The sequence below is a fragment of the Arachis hypogaea genome, chromosome 9 (assembly GCF_003086295.3).
Source record: "Arachis hypogaea cultivar Tifrunner chromosome 9, arahy.Tifrunner.gnm2.J5K5, whole genome shotgun sequence".
Classification (NCBI taxonomy): domain Eukaryota; kingdom Viridiplantae; phylum Streptophyta; class Magnoliopsida; order Fabales; family Fabaceae; genus Arachis; species Arachis hypogaea.
Genome location: NC_092044.1, coordinates 82825788 through 82842103, shown reverse-complemented (window position 1 = coordinate 82842103; position 16316 = coordinate 82825788). Strand labels below are relative to the sequence as shown.

Here is a 16316-nt window from a genome sequence, read left to right as displayed (position 1 = left end):
CCAAGCTACAAACAATAAGTACGAAAGCAATCTAAAGAGGCCAAGCAGCAAGATTCCAACAAATACCATGTTAAAGCATAATAACAGCATAAGTATGATAAAGCTTCAAGAGGCCACCGAAATCAGCCTCAAAAAGCTACTTTTGTTTTTCAAAATAAAAAGTTGCCAGGCAGGCAACTAAAAAGCGTCAGCAGTTAAACAAAACAATAAACAGTTCAAAAGCCCACAAACTGGGCTATTTACACAAATACTTAGAAAGAAAATCAACCAAGATCTGGAGCTTTCCCGGCAGCATCAGTACGGCGAGAAGGAGGGCAAGTCTGAATAGGCACAGCATCTACAGTTCCATCATCCCGGTTCAGAATCTGGCAATCCGGATCGGACGTAACGGGAGGAACCGAGGAGGTCGACACTTTAAGAGAAGGCATTGGGGGAGGGTCATCATCATCATCATCCTGGTCATCAGGGACAATCTTACCATCCCTCACAACATTGTCCAGGCTGATGAGAGTCAAGTCGGCATCAGGAGCAACAATCCGGAACTGCTCCATCAGGTTCTCGGAGGCGGCAGTTACGCTGCCCACAAGGTGACGCTAAAGCTCGGCATAATTAATCCGAGCAGTTTCCAAATCATCCCGGAGATGCATTAATTCCCTATAAGCTGAGACATAGCTATCCTTATGCTTCAGTGCCATGTCCTCAGCCAACTTCAAAGAAGCAGCCAAGGCAATAGAGCTGGCCTTCTCACCCTCCAGCTCCTTCTCTACCTTCGCCAACTTCACCTCCAACTCATCCTTCAGACCCTTGATCCAATCAAATTCTGATTTGGCCTCCTCCATGAAGGATTTTGTGGCATTAATCGGGATCCCCTGAACTGTCCAGAAAATAGCCGCACCCATATGAGCCATTTTCACACTACTTTTGGTGATAAAATCCAGATGTTGAAGAAGAGACACGTCGTCCATAGAAAGCCCACCATAGGGGGCAATTTGCTGGTCAACAAACTCGATAGCATCAAAATCCGGGGCATCCAGGTTAAAGGGCTCGGATGTTTTTTGCTTTTTTAAAGGAGGAGCACCAGAAGCAACGGCAGAAGTCTGTGGAGGATCGACCTGATGAAATCGAGGAGTAGGAATTGCTTTCCTCGGCCCGGGAGAACTCGGCACAGGAGGCTTTACTGGAACCTGAGAAGATCCCTCTCCGGCCAGCCGAAATGTTTATAGCAGCAGTTTCCTTCTTTGCCCTTTTAAAGGCCTTCATGGAGTCATTGTTCTTTGACATATCTGCAAATACAAAATCAGGCACAACAAAGAGTTACAAATCCAAAAAAAAGGGGAAACAAGTATAGAAACAAGGACGGGTCATTCAAAACAGTCCGAACCAAGGACGGGTCATTCAAAAATCTTTTTGTATCAAGATGGGGTGGTTTCCCCCAGAGATCCTCAAGAACAACAACAAAGGCGTGCTCAACATCATCAAGCATCTCCCTCAACTGACTAAAGAAGTATTCATAAGCATAAAAGAAGGGACGCTCTCCCTCAACGGAAGTCGGAAAACAAACTCTCTCGTCAGAATCAGGAGCAACAAGCTCATAATCCTCCTCACGAGCATTGTTACCACAAATCCTATGGCGCTTCCTCAGCTCTGTGCAAAACTCAACATCCACAACAGAAACACACAACAAAACAAGGGAGTCCATCCAATCGGACATCCCCTCGGGAACTCTGGAAGACATCTCTACAATGTTATTGCGAGAAGACATGAGGCCAACTAACCCTACAAGTAAGAAAAGAAGATGGGGTTACCACAAACATCTCGGACAAAGGAGAAAACAACTCGGTCAATACTTCTCAGGCGATTGAACAAAGAAAAAGAAAACCCCAAGACTCAAACCAAAGTCCTAGGGTATCTTTTGGAGGCAGTAACAAAGCAAGGTTTCCAGAAATCAATCTACAAGCTTCCATCCCAGCATGTCTCAAAAAGAAATTCAAAAAATAGCAAAACACCTTTCTTCAAGGAGAAATACAAAAATCCTTACATTCTACCAAACATGCCAAGCAGAGACCATTAAAGATGCAACCTTTTTCAAGATCAGACAAAAAGCAACTCTCCAAACAAAGCGAGAAACAGACGCAGATTTTTATCAAGTATCAGGCAGGAAAAAACCATAAGCGACAATAAAACCCTAGAAAGCCTCAACGGAAAAGCCAAGAGAATGCATAAAGGAAAGAGAGGAAAAACATGTCAAGCAAATACAAGACCATGAAAAGATTTAAACTTTCAAACATGCAAAATCAAAGCTTCACCAAAAAATTGAAAACAAAGCTACAAGAAAGCCAGTACTAACCTGGAAAGAACAGCAATCTTCAAAGAAATTGAAGATGGAAGACGAAATCTGGGATGCCCTCTCACAAGCAAAAACGCGAACAATAGCAATGTCGCAGAAGAGAAAACACAAAACCTACAAAAACTTCAAAAGAAAGCAGAAGCGCAAACGAAAGAACAGAAAGCAAAGAGAGCAGAGAAAAGAAGTTACGAAAAGGCTAAAGGAGAGAAACCATTTCTGGGTTTTCAAAATCAAAGTAAAGAGCCAAAGGGAAACGGGGCAATAAATGCTCAAATTAAAGAAGGCATTAAACCCTCGCGCGTTCTCAAAAAAGCGCCGATATAAAAGCGCGCGTCTTTTAGAAGAAACGTTCTACATTCAAAGCTGCTATAAAAGGAATCAACAAAATGCCTGAGTTCGGCTTCACCAAAGAAAGACCGAACTCAAGGACTCGACCTCAAAAAGAAGACCGAGCTCAAGCAGGGGCACTGTTCATATCCTGGGTCGAGTTGTCCGACCCGGGATGTTCTACAGACAAAGTGACCGACCTCTTCTCAAAGAGCTCGGCCAAGTCACGAGAAAGCCCAAACAAAGGGCCCAAATATAGGAACACGCCCCAGATCCTAAGGCAGCCCAAGCCTACAAGAGAAGGGCGGTTCCCTTGAAGATAAGATGACCTCACTTGAAGATAAGATAAAGATAAGATAAGATAACTAACTTATCTTATCCACAGGAGGCCACATCTCACCATTATAAATACACTGGAGCACCCAGGTATAACTCATACTCTGATTCTACTCAATACTTGCTTAATACCCTTGCTAACTTAAGCATCGGAGTCCCTTGCAGGTACCCCCCACCCTTCGGTGACAAAGGATCAGCAGCACTCTCAGTTCCACAAGTCGAACACACCAGCTCCGGCCGCTATACACCTACCGGACACGTCGACTCCGACCAACACAGAAGATCTCGACCGAGATCAACCTACAGTTTCAGGTAACCCTCGGAATAGCTTCTTTAGTAGAAATAAGCTCATAAAGCCCCAAAAGCAAAGACATCTAATTTAGGAGAAACACTGCCATATATATACCTACAAATAAGAGAATAAAATGGTTCAATGGTATAATTGAATTTGATCCCTTAAGTGCATGTTCTGTTTTGCCATGTGAATGTGTCAATTAAAGTGACAATCATGATGGAATAGCTGAGGCCTCTTAAGAAAACATGACACAGTATTCAAGTAAGATTGCCCACCCTAGATATCACTAAATGATGATAAAGAAAAAAGCTATTACCTACACCTAAACAAGAAGGAACAGAAAATATGTCATGGCCCGAACCAAGCCATGACTGGCGCTCAAGGGACAAGTCCCTCAGCAAGCCAAAAGACTAAATTTTTAGAAAAATGGACAGAATCTCCTCTATTTCTAGGACCTTACCAACATAAATATTAACTCCCTGTATTAATAATAAACATCCATTTCCAAGGACAACAACAACAATACATTCCAATCATATCCAAATCAAATATATCCAAAATACGCATTATATATATATATATATATATATATATATATATATATATATATATATATATATATATATATCAAGTTGATAACTAGAGTATATGATTAGATCCATAAGTCTTACATAACCAAATCATAATTACTACCTAAATAGTTCAAGATTTAAAATAACATAACCCACACGAGGATCCTGCCTGTGACATATGGAGCATTGATATAATCTAAATTTTGAGCAAAGGTTCCATTACATAATTACTTAGCCTTGGAAAGAAGAAGGGCTCACCAAAATGACTAAGATCTACTGAGGGGCAGGTGGAATGGAACCTGGAATGACTCCTGTATCTGAAAAATATGGAATATAATAGGGTGAGTTTTGCAACTCAGTGAGCAAACATTACATCTATAACCCACACGAGACAATACAAAGTTTACCTTGAAAATTATATTTCTTTCTGAAGATGAAGAATTCATATTAATTAGTTATACAAATAATTAGATAAATAATTAAGCGGATGAACTGAAATGGGAGTTTTCATTCCAGAAGTCAAATCAAATCAAATATTACACACCTAGGGCGGCTCCACCTCTAAGGGTAGCCCTTTCCTCTAGTGTGCCCGTACGGTATAACAGATCCAACGTGTGGCCTACACGTTAGGCTAGCAACGCCCCTGCTAGCTGAAGTCTGAGCCAGATGCATCTAGGTTAACGTCATAACCGCCGTTAACTGTGGTTTTCTAGTCAGAGTCTCCCAAGCCAATCCAAACCAAATCACTTAAAAAAATCTCTAGTGCTTATAACATACTACTAAATTCCATAGCAAATCATATATATAAGATTGCATACTAAAATTTAATTAAAATTTAAATAAGTCAAATAAGAAAACATTTATACTTTACAAAATATATAAATATCGTCTCGTGTGTATTTTTATAAAATTGTAAGTTTCACAAATCAATATTTATTTTCAAAATTTCAAAAATCACAATAATAAAATATTTTCAAACTCCAAAATTAATGATTCAAGATAGATATTGATAATAATATATTTAAAAACAATTATAGATATAATATCCACTCACAACTTGATTTAAAGAACCGGAAGCAACTCTGAGCGCATCAACGAGCTACCAAATGATGTCCAATAACTCTACAACTCTAGAAATATGACAATAATGATATTTGTGAGCTACTAATATTGTCAATTAACATAATCTTACTCACATTGACAAAAGCCCCAAATTTTCTAACCCTAATAACCCTAATTCGGATTTTGCTATACCCACAACTATAGGGATGCTAAAAATTTGAGATATAGCTAATTATTGAGTCAAAGAGTTACCTTGAAGCCTCAATAATAACCAGAACTCAAAAGTTGAATACTTTCTTCACTAAATAGGTTGAAGCTCCATGACTTAGGGTTGCGATAAAAGAAATTTGAATGAATAAAATAAAAAAGAGAAGAGAAGGAGAAGGAAGTAAAATGAAAGAAGTGAATTTAATGATAGTGTATGATTTCAAGAAGAAGAGATGAGAAGATGGAAAGGAGAAGAAGAAGAAGAAGAAGAAGAAGAAGAAGAAGAAGAAGAAGAAGAAATGAAATTAAAAGAAAAGGGAGAAGGGTTTTGGGTGAAAGAAAATAAGTGGGGTTGGGGAGGGGGGTGAGTCACGTGACTCATTAAACCCCTCTTCTTCTTTTTTTTTCGGTCATAACATTCTTTCCCCCTTAAGAAATTCGTCCCCGAATTTCAAATTCATATATGGTGATAAGTGTGATAGTTACCTTCAGACTCAAACAAATACGGATATTTGTCGCGCATAGCATCCTCTACTTCCCAAGTTGCTTCTTCTACTGAATGATTCTTCCAAACAACTTTCACAGATGCAATCTCTTTAGAACGTAGTTTCTTTACTTGGCGATCGACTATAGCCACCGGTTCCTCTTCAAATGATAAATCCTCCTTTATCTCTATGGCTTGTGGTACGAGCACATGAGATGGGTCAGGAAGATATTTGCGCAACATTGATACGTGAAAGACTGGATGAATCATAGACAACTCAGGCAACAATGCCAAGCGATAAGCAACTGCACCTATTCTGTCCAAAATCTCAAATGGACCAATGTATCGAGGACTAAGCTTGCCTCTTTTCCCAAACCTCATCACTCCCTTCATAGGCGACACTCTAAGAAATACCTGATCACCCACTGAAAACTCTAAGTTACGCCTTTTGTTATCAACATAAGCCTTCTGCCTACTCTGAGCTGCTAATAAACGTTCTCTTATTATGCGAACCTTCTCAACTGCATCTTGTACCAAATTTGGCCCCAAAAGCTTAGCCTCACCAACCTCAAACCACCCAATAGGTGACCTGCATCTTCTACCATAAAGAGCCTCAAATGGTGCCATTTGAATGCTGGCTTGATAACTATTATTATAAGAGAACTCGATCAAAGGTAGATAGTTTTCCCAATTCCCACCAAAATCTAGAACACAACACCTTAACATGTCTTCTAATATCTGGATCGTCCTCTCTGATTGCCCATCAGTTTGAGGGTGAAAAGCTGTGCTAAGATCCAAACGAGTTCCTAACGCTCTTTGAAAAGATTTCCAAAAATGAGAGGTGAACTGAGGTCCGCGATCTGAAATAATGGATACTGGAATTCCATGTAGTTTAACTATCTCATCAACATAAAGTTGAGCATATCGAGATGCACTGAAAGTTGTTTTCACCGGAAGAAAGTGAGCTGACTTCGTCATTCTATCCACAATTACCCAAATTGAATCAAAACCTTTAAAACTACGAGGTAAACCTATTACAAAATCCATCGTAATCCTTTCCCACTTCCATTCAGGTATCTCAATCTGTTGCAATAACCCAGAAGGTCTTTGATGTTCAGCGTTAACCTGTTGGCAAATTAAGCAATGAGAAACAAAAACTCCTATGTCTTTCTTCATGCCTTCCCACCAAAACAATTGTTTCAAATCTTGATACACCTTATTAGAGCCAGGATGAACTGTGTACTTAGAATTGTGAGCCTCCTCCAAAATAGCTTTCTTCAAGTCGGGGTTATCTGGCACACATAAGCGTTGACCACAGCGCAATACATCTTGATCAAGAGAAAAGTCTGAGTTCCTCCCATTGCAAACATCTTCCATAAGCTTTCTTAGTTTCGGATCATCACTTTGTGCAACCTTGATCTGTTCTATTAGGGAAGATTGGGCTCGAACATGTGCTAAGAAAACTCCTGATTCTCCAAGGTCAAATTGAATTCCACCGGCCTCCAATTGATGGACTTCTTCAATAATTGGTCTCTTTTCAAGAGTGATATGAGCCAAGCTACCCATAGATTTTCTACTGAGAGCATTTGCTACAACATTTTTCTTTCCAGGATGATACAAAATGGTACACTCGTAATCTTTTAGCAACTCCATCCATCTCCATTGCCTCAAATTTGAATCTTTCTGTTGAAATATATACTTCAAACTCTTGTGATCCGTATAGATCTCGCAAGTCTCCCCATAAAGGTAGTGTCTCCAAATCTTCAAAGTAAAAACGACTACTGCCATTTCCAGGTCATGGGTTGGATAATTCTGCTCATGCTTCTTGAGTTGTCGCGAGGCATAGGCAATGACGCGGCCATGCTGCATCAATACACAACCCAATCTATCCGAGATGCATCACAAAAGACTGAGAATCCCCCTGACCTAGAAGGTAAAACAAGAACCGGTGCTGAGGTTAGACAAGCCTTAAGTGTCTGGAAACTTTCCTCACAAGCTTCTGACCATTGAAACTTCACATTCTTCTGAGTTAACTTAGTTAATGGTGCCGAAATTCTCGAGAAGTCCTTGATGATCGCCGATAGTAGCCGGCCAACCCTAGAAAGCTATGAATTTCTGTCACTGTAGTAGGCCTTGGCCACTTCTGAACGGCTTCAACTTTGTTTGGATCCACCATGATTCCATCTTTTGATACCACATGCCCCAAGAATGTCACTTGATCCAACCAAAACTCACATTTAGAAAACTTAGCATAGAGTTTGTGATCCCTTAAGGTTTGTAACACAATCCTCAAATGATACTCATGCTCTGTAGCACTTTTCAAATACACCAAGATATCATCGATGAAGACGATAACAAAACGATCTAAGAAAGGTTTGAAGACTCGATTCATTAAGTCCATGAAAGATGCAGGTACATTTGTCAGACCAAAGGACATTACTAAGAACTCAAAGTGCCCAGAGCGAGTACGAAAAGCAGTTTTTGGAATGTCTTCCTCTTTTATCTTCAATTGATGATACCCTGAACGCAAGTCGATTTTTGAGAAACAGGTAGCTCCTTGAAGTTGATCGAACAAATCATCAATCCTTGGCAATGGATACTTGTTGCGAACAGTTATCTTATTGAGCTGATGATAATCCACACATAGTCGCATCGTTCCATCCTTCTTCTTTACGAATAGAACAGGAGCTCCCCACGGAGAAGTGCCAGGACGAATGAATCCTTTCTCTAGCATATCTTCTAATTGAACCTTTAATTCTCGTAATTCAGTTGGAGCCATACGATAGGGAGGAATGGACACAGGTTGGACTCCCGGAGCCAATTCTATGGAAAACTCAACTTCACGGTCAGGCGGCATCCGCGGTAGCTCATTAGGGAACACGTCAAGAAATTCTCTAATAATAGGAACCTGATCAAGGCTAGGCACTTCGGCATCAATATCTCTAACAACTGCCAGAAATCCTCGGTTTCCCTTATCCATCAATTGCATCGCACTCATAGATGAGATAATGCTAGCTAAAGTGGGACAATCATCACCCTTAAAAATAAAAGGTGAGATACCCGGTATGTCAAACTTCACAGTTTTGGAGTAACAGCCCACATCAGCATGACAAGCTGCTAACCAATCCATGCCTAAGATGACATCAATATCTTCCATTGGTTCTAAAAGGATCAAATCAGCTAAGGTTTCAACCGTATTAATTCTAGCAAACAAGACCGAAACACGACTCGAACCACCGTGGAGACTCCAATTGGAGTGCCAACATGAAATGGGTGGGATAATAGTTCAGGTTGTTTATCGAAACGAGATGCAAGATATGGAGATACATATGAATAATGAGAACCCGTATCAAGTAACACTCGAGCATCTAAAGAACAAACTTGTAAAGTACCTGCCACTACAACATTAGAAGCTTGAGCATCTTGACGTGTGAAAGCATACACACGTGCCTGACCTCTTCCTCTTTGGCTCCCTCCTCTGTTATAAGTCTGACCCCTGCCACCTGCTCCTCTGCCACTAGGACCAGAAGAATTTCCAATAGACATAGCTGAAGATGATGGCATTGGTGTTGTAGGACGTGCAATGCCTGGAGCAAAGCCTCCTCTAGCATTTGGACAATCTCTCCTAAGATGACCATATTGACCACAACCAAAACATGCTCCAGTAGCCTTGAAACATATACCAGAATGGTAACTCCCACACTGATGGCAGTAAGGCTGAGCTGGTCTTGTCTGATTTGAACCTTGTGCACTAGATTGAGAGGTGCTCTTAACAAAAGGTCTGGGATTCGAAACACTCATGGGAGCAGATCCAGAAGAAGCAACCCCACCAAAAGATGTTTGAGGAAGAGCTCGATACCCCGAATAACCTTGCTGATTAGTCTGACCATGATGAGACTGAAATCCTCCTAAACTAGCTCCACCAGAAAATTGTCCCTTCATCTTAGGCTTCTTACCAACATCCTTAAAAGCATTTCTCTCCGCTATCCTTCAATTTCATAAGCAGAGTTTAGGACATCCTTAAAAGACATGCGTCTGACTTCAGGCATAAGAGTGGTGAACATAGGTTCTACCAACCCACGAACGAACTGGCGTACTTTCATCTCTTCTGAATTCACTAAGTATGGAGCACTCTTAGAAAGTCTAGTAAACTCCTTAGCATACTCAGTCACGGTCATATTCTCTTGCCTTAATCTTTCAAAGGCAATTGCATTTTCTGCTTGCTTGTTAGCTAGATTACGGTTTTAGAAGTTGCCTTATTAGAGAAAGGGGAAAGGGCGGTTAGTCAAATTAATAAATAAGAAGATAGAAAAAAAGACGTTTTGTGATATACGCGGAAGGACGACCTTGAGGCCTTCTTTCTAAAAGTAGTTAGAAGAGTAGACTACCGCTGCATTTCATTATTTCCAGAAGGGAAAAAAGATAAGTACCCCATCATGGTGAACCTCTCCTTGTGATCGGGATGAGGTAGATGCCTCCCAGCTGAGGGGCGGATCAAATTGGAGTTTCCTTAGGTAGCCACCGACCCACAGTTGTCCTTAAACTTCCGTGCTTGGTTCAGTGAACTCTTCCCAAGAAGGAGGAGGAAGTCCAGCTGCTTCTTTGCTCTCAAGAAGAGACTCATACCAATACTTGCTGAACCACGCAAGTTGTAGGATACTAACTCAACAGCCCATTCCTTGGTGCACCTGAGAGCTCGAATTGCTTTCTTCGCATCCTCTAGATATTGTTGTGGATCTTCATCTAATGAATCTCCATTGAAAGTGGACGAATTCAACTTCAAATATTTTTCAATTGGCGGCTCTTGATCCCCAAACAATTGATGAACCCTATGAGGCTGAGGATTTGGCATATTAGGAATTCCTGCTCCACCCTTATTTGGATTTGTTAAAACCTGTAACACCGCATTAAGAGTTTGATTCATTCCCCTCAATTCAGCTACTAAGTCTGGTTGAGCCTCTCTTACTGCGGGGTTCTCTTGAACTCACTCACGGGGAATCTCTCCTTTGCGCCTATCAGCTATCCTTTGGCTCCTTGGCCTTTGTCGAAGCGCTCCAAGTGGCGGAGAAACTGCCCTATTGGATTCAGAAGTATCAGGAGCATTAACAGCTCCACCACGTCTTTTCTTAGGTGGCATCTTCCACCTATTGAGTAAATAAAGCAATTGGATCACCAACGACATATGTATATGAAGTTCAAAGACAATAGGACAAACAGAAAAAATTATGAGACCAAAAGATTGAGGACAACTTCCTATAGGCCTCTAGTAACATCACACTTTGTGAAAATGGGCCGGCTTCCATTTGCACAATTGTGATCTTACTAAAGAACAGTTGCTCCATATTACACAGAAAAACCTAAGGCTCTGATACCACTTTGTCATGGCCGAACCAAGCCATGACTGGCGCTCAAGGGACAAGTCCCTCAGCAAGCCAAAAGACCAAATTTTTTGAAAAATGGACAGAATCTCCTCTGTTTCTAGGACCCTACCAACATAAATATTAACTCCTGTATTAATAATAAACATCCATTTCCAAGGACAACAACAACAACACATTCCAATCATATCTACAATCAAATATATCCAAAATACGCATTATATATATATATAAAAATATATATATATATATATATATATATATATATCAAGTTGATAACTAGAGTATATGATTAGATCCATAAGTCTTACATAACCAAATCATAATTACACCTCAACAGTTCAAAATTTAAAATAACATAACCCACACGAGGATCCTACCTGTGACATATGGAGCATTGACATAATCTAAATTTTGAGCAAAGGTTCCATTACATAATTACTTAGCCCTTGGAAAGAAGAAGGGCTCACCAAAATGACTAAGATCTGCTGAGGGGCAGGTGGAATGGAACCTGGAATGACTCCTGTATCTGAAAAACATGGAATATAATAGGGTGAGTTTTGCAACTTAGTGAGAAAATTACATCTATAACCCACACGAGACAATACAAAGTTTACCTTGAAAATTATATTTCTTTCTGAAGATGAAGAATTCATATTAATTACTTATACAAATAATTAGATAAATAATTAAGCGGATGAACTGAAATGGGAGTTCTCATTCCAGAAGTCAAATCAAATCAAATATTACACACCTAGGGCGGCTCCACTTCTAAGGGTAGCCCTTTCCTCTAGTGTGCCGTACGGTATAACAGATCCAACGTGTGGCCTACACGTTAGGCTAGCAACGCCCCTGCTAGCTGAGGTCTGAGCCAGATGCATCTAGGTTAACGTCATAACCGCCGTTAACTGTGGTTTTCTAGTCAGAGTCTCCCAAGCCAATTCAAACCAAATCACTTAAAAAAAATCTCTAGTGCTTATAACATACTACTAAATTCCATAGCAAATCAATATATATAAGATTGCATACTAAAATTTAATTAAAATTTAAATAAGTCAAATAAGAAAACATTTATATTTACAAAATATATAAATATCGTCTCGTGTGTATTTTTATAAAATTGTAAGTTTCACAAATCAATATTTATTTTCAAAATTTCAAAAATCACAATAATAAAATATTTTCAAACTCCAAAATTAATGATTCAAGATAGATATTGATAATAATATATTTAAAAACAATTATAGATATAATATCCACTCACAACTTGATTTCAAAGAACCGGAAGCAACTCTGAGCGCATCAACGAGCTACCAAATGATGTCCAATAACTCTACAACTCTAGAAATATGACAATAATGATATTTGTGAGCTACTAATATTGTCAATTAACATAATCTTACTCACATTGACAAAAGCCCCAAATTTTCTAACCCTAATTCGGATTTTGCTATACCCACAAGTATATGGATGCTAAAAATTTGAGATATAGCTAATTATTGAGTCAAAGAGTTACCTTGAAGCCTCAATAATAACTAGAACTCAAAAGTTGAATACTTTCTTCACTAAATAGGTTGAAGCTCCATGATTTAGGGTTGTGATAAAAGAAATTTGAATGAATAAAATAAAGAAGAGAAGAGAAGGAGAAGGAAGTAAAATGAAAGAAGTGGATTTAATGATAGTGTATGATTTCAAGAAGAAGAGATGAGATGATGGAAGGGAGAAGATGAAGAAGAAGAAAAATGAAATTGAAAGGAAAGGGAGAAGGGTTTCGGGTAAAAGAAAATAAGTGGGGTTGGGAGGGGGGTGAGTCACGTGACTCATTAAACCCTCTTCTCTTTTTTTTTTTGGTCATAACAAAATAAAATCTCTTGTTTGTATATTACATGTAGCTAAGAAGTAGAAGGAAGATAGCGTAATATATGCTTTAGCTCATTTGTCTGAAGTCTAATATATAAAGTTAAATGGAAGTAATGCTAAGTTAGAAGTCTTGCAAAAATGGCACTCATTGAACAGAGCACCAGAAGAAGATAATACTAAGGTTCACCTTAAAATGCATTGATAGTCTACTCAATGAACACAGCAGATGTGCAGCCCAACGGGAATAGTATCACTTCATTGATGGACAGTACTTTAAGAAGCCATGCTTAGTACTAAAACATATGAAATATAATTAGGATGGTACTATCTCACCTATCAATAATTTTGAGACGACCACCAGGTAACCACATTCCAATATCTCCTATATGCAACTATCCTTCTTCATTAATCACTTCTCTCCTGCTCAATTTAATCAAAATTCAAGAAAATCTTAAACGAACAAGGTAAATCTCATAAAAGATATAAAAATCTAATTGAAAATATTAAAAGAAATCACAGAACAAGCAAGGTGGTTACGTCTAAACTTCATCTTTGTAATAACCTTGAAAAATAATGGGACCTCTGACACATATTTCACCACGGGGATTGGGCTGATCATCAGATGAATAGTTTATCTCTAGAACATCCACAAGTTTTATCTCTGAAATAGAACAAAACTCTTAGCACTAGAACTCGAAACCCGCAATCCAAATAAAATTCACTTTTTAACATTCATTTCAGATTAGGCAGGGGCAGGTAGAAAAATTGTTCCAATCCCATATTTTATTTTTATTTTTTTTCACACAGAACTTGATGATGTGCTGGGGATAGCATTTGATATTCAACTTACTGTCTTCCAATTCTATCTCCCCCCCCCCCAAAATATTTGACAAGCACAGCTAATTATTTAATAGTAAATGCATACAGTGAACAGTTACCACGCCGGACTATCTCTTACTAGTAAATGACAGATGAGAGTACCTTCCCAAGATATCCCCAAGCAATAGCTAGAGATACATTCAACTGCAATCCTCTGATTAGAGCATGTTGATTTAGTGTATTTTGATCAGACAAACATCCCAATGTCACCCAAAACTCATAATTGTCACCTTCAAGAAGCAAAGCTCCCACACACATTTTCTCTGGCAGCTGCCTACCATAACAATAAAGTTGAGAGGAGTAGAACAATAAAAAATACTGTTAAAGTAATCATACTAAATAGATTATATCATGCATCTAAGTCTCGTTCATAATCCTTGTCTAATGAGGTAATAAGATTTGAAGTTACAGCAATATCTGCATAAAATAGTTTCTCACTTGTTCTACAAATCCAAATAACAATCAACTATCAATTAATCACCTACTATATTTCAATCCAAAATAATTTTATTCAATCTAACACTTTTACCTTCCACTCCTTAAACCAAAGCTTCTTTGTCAGAAGAGGGACATCTCCAAACTTTTTATACGGTTTATCATATCGCTTCTTGATGATCTCTGTAATTTTCTGAGAACCAGGAGAGAAAGGTAACCAACTAATAATTTCATAAAGAATTGACAAGTTAAAAAACTAAAAAATAGTTATAAAATCAACACACAAATTTATGAATATTTATAAAATAATATTTTAAGATTAAAGTAATATATATTTGACTAAAATATCGTTTACTAACTATATATTAAAAAGAAAATTAAAGATTATAGGTAAGTTTATCATTCTTGTGTGAAATCGTGTCCAACAAGTCAAGAATTTAGAAGAAGTAAAAAGAGAATGTATATAGATTGCAGAATGGTGAATCTCAAAGAAATAAAATGATAAATGAAGTTATTAATTAAAAATTATTAAATATTTTAACATATTTAATTAAATTATTATTTAACGGTCTTAACTAATAACTTCTTTAATAATATAGGAAACGCTTGAGTATTTTCAATTTGTATATCAGCAAGTTCAATTTCTGGGGTCTAATAATTATGCATGCCTAATTAAGAAACCAAATTAAATTAAATAAACTAAGGTCAGGAATGCATGCATTTGGCAGTATTTCAACCCGTTTGAGAGCGTAACATATATTACTATTACAATAACAAAAACAACGTGAAGTGTGTGGGAATTGATGATGATTTCCAAGTACTGATCGACAAACAAATCAAAGTATGGTGTGATAAAGATACGAACTAAAGTAATAAAATAAAATGGAAACTAGGTAGTAAGCTACACGGCAAGCTCTTTCATATATTTATAGTAAACGTCTGATGCATAAAAGTAATCAAAATATGAAATAATCATGTTATTATGTATAAGCAGAACAATCAATCCTCATCAAGTAATAATCTTACATATAAAATTAACGCCTAGTCCAACATTACTAGTCACAAATAATTAATATAGAAGACATGTATATAGAATTGGCCATCATCTTAAATTTCTGCAGAAAGCAACTAATCAAATCAAATTCTGCAGGGACAAATTCTAACAGAAGAAATCAAAAAGCTAAACCAAAAGGTTGTGGTGCAGCAATGGTCAATAATCTTTTTCTAAAAAATTTATAAGATATAACTCTGACTTACCTTTTTAACTATTTTGCAAATGCAGAGCAACCTTATCCATCAGAAAAATTTGGAACCTTTTAAGAAGGTAAACCTGATGCAGGAAGAAAACACACAATTATGCAGAAAGATAGTCCAGCTTGGTTATTCTATATAGAAAACCACACAATTATGCAGAAAACATTATTTCCTTATGTAAAAGGGGGTAGATTTTCATTTATTCTTAGAGCTACCTATAAAACTTGTACATGATAATAGAGCAAAATTAAAGTAGTGAAGGGCATTGAGAACTCAATTCATGCTTAGAAAATGACGTGTGATGATGCTAAAGAAATTAAGGAAAAGCATACGCTACTGCTAATGTTGATTAATATGTGTAGCTTGGTAAATTTGAATTTGGAGTAGAGTTATTACAAGATCCAAAAAGTAATAATGTGGAATGATATGATTAGTGAAACTAAACAGAAAGAGAATATTAAAGCTAGGTAACTAGATATAGTGGGTAGTGAGTAGTGAGTAGATATGCATATTTGTGTGGGTATCCGTATGAATGCACAGATTGCAAACAACATTCTTCTTTCTGTCAAGCATCAATGCCTCAATGTGCTCTTCCCGTTAGAAAAGGACATACTAATCAAGTCAGCCATTAAGTAAAACCAACAATTATTAATAAAATTACATAATTACCCTTTGGAACAGCCAAGATTCTTGTATAAAGAGTGTGTGTGTGTGTCGTCCTATACTAATCATTATATTTGCTTTCCTTTTTCTCTTTAACCTCAAAATGAATGAATGTAGTGCATACCATACAGGTGAAAATAAAAGCCTAATAATGAGGAGGTATACTGTGCAGATTAATGCAGTTTTTATCAATTCATCCTTAATATTCATAGTGTTT

The 16316-nt window shown here is 37.8% G+C and overlaps 1 long non-coding RNA gene across 5 annotated transcripts; it reads right to left on the bottom strand.

The window, feature by feature from the left end:
* Nucleotides 1–11348: 11348 nt before the first annotated feature.
* Nucleotides 11349–16020, bottom strand: LOC112713011 (uncharacterized). Of its 5 annotated transcripts, none has more exons than XR_011865875.1 (7): nt 15440–16020; nt 14277–14375; nt 13850–14021; nt 13406–13529; nt 13202–13288; nt 12273–12349; nt 11349–11537 (listed from the first exon to the last, which is right to left on the bottom strand). It is a non-coding gene; the product is annotated as an uncharacterized lncRNA (long non-coding RNA). The 5 variants fall into 5 exon arrangements; XR_011865876.1 differs by having other exon boundaries at nt 13431–13529; XR_011865878.1 differs by having other exon boundaries at nt 13850–14017.
* Between the last annotated feature and the right edge of the window lie 296 nt (nt 16021–16316).